The sequence below is a fragment of the Stenella coeruleoalba genome (assembly GCF_951394435.1).
Source record: "Stenella coeruleoalba genome assembly, chromosome: 2".
NCBI lineage: Eukaryota > Metazoa > Chordata > Mammalia > Artiodactyla > Delphinidae > Stenella > Stenella coeruleoalba.
Window position 1 is genome coordinate 144,219,199 of NC_137147.1, and position 1,118 is coordinate 144,220,316.

Sequence of the window (1,118 nt, forward strand, 5' to 3'; positions counted from 1 at the left end):
AGGGGGCGACCGCATTCCTCAAGACAGCCAATACTTTTTTGGAAAAGCTTTTTTCTCCTGCCCCCTTTTCCCCTCTCCTCCCTCCGCCCCCTGCGCCCTCCCCGCTGCTCCCGCGGGGGCCGCTCGCCCATTTGCTGCTGCCTGCCGGCCTCCCAGTTGACGGTGGATATGACTATATATGGGGACCCGAGCAGCCGAGGCGGCGGCCGGGCGAGGCCTCCCGCCTTCCAAACCTGCACTCCGGGGAGAGGGCACCAGGGCCTCGCGGGGTCCGAGCCGGGGCCGAGGCGCTAAGCTCTGCCCTCCGCCCTCCGCAACTCCTCCTCCCAGGGTCCATGCCCCGCCTTTAGGGTCCCCAGTCGAGCCGTCCTGAGTCACAGGAGGCCGGAGGAGAGGGGCAGGTAGTGGATGCTCGTCGCCCCCTTGAGCCGTCAGACCCGGGCGCGCTAAGCATCAGGCCCCGTACCCGGCGCCCGGGCCCGTGCGCTCCGGACACCCGCCCCGCGCTTCTCCCAGCAGCTCCCAGACTGCCGGGTATCGGCCTGGGCTCTCACGTTCTGGAAACTCAATTGGAGCAGAGAAAGGAAGAGTTGGGAGGAAGGCCTGGGGTGCTGCTCTTGAGAATTTCTCTGCTGGTACCGGTCAGAATGTCTGAGAATCTGTCTTATGCGGTGCCCTGTCCCCCCGAGGAGGGACAGTCGTATACTTTAGGGACATAGGACCCAGCTGACTCAGTTCTGCGTGTGCCTGTGTGCCATACTTCCGCAAAGGGTGGGGTGAGTTTGTTGATGTGTAGGTGGGTGCATGTGAGTTTAAGGGGAAAGACCCTTGAGTTTAGACTCAGGCAACCTGGTCTTTGGTCTCTATCACCAGCAGCTCTGTGACCTTGACAAGTGACTTAGCCTCGGCACTGCAGTTCCCTCATCTTTAAATCCAGGCGTGTAGATGATCCCTGGGGTACTTCCATATCTAACTTTTAATAATTTTTCTTACACTGATTTTAGGGAGTTGGTCTCTTTCCATGTTAGGCATTCAGGTACTAGGTTGCCAAAACATGGGATAAATGTGACCCCTGCCAAGTCACTGCATCCACAGCTATAGCTCTGAGGAGGGGACAG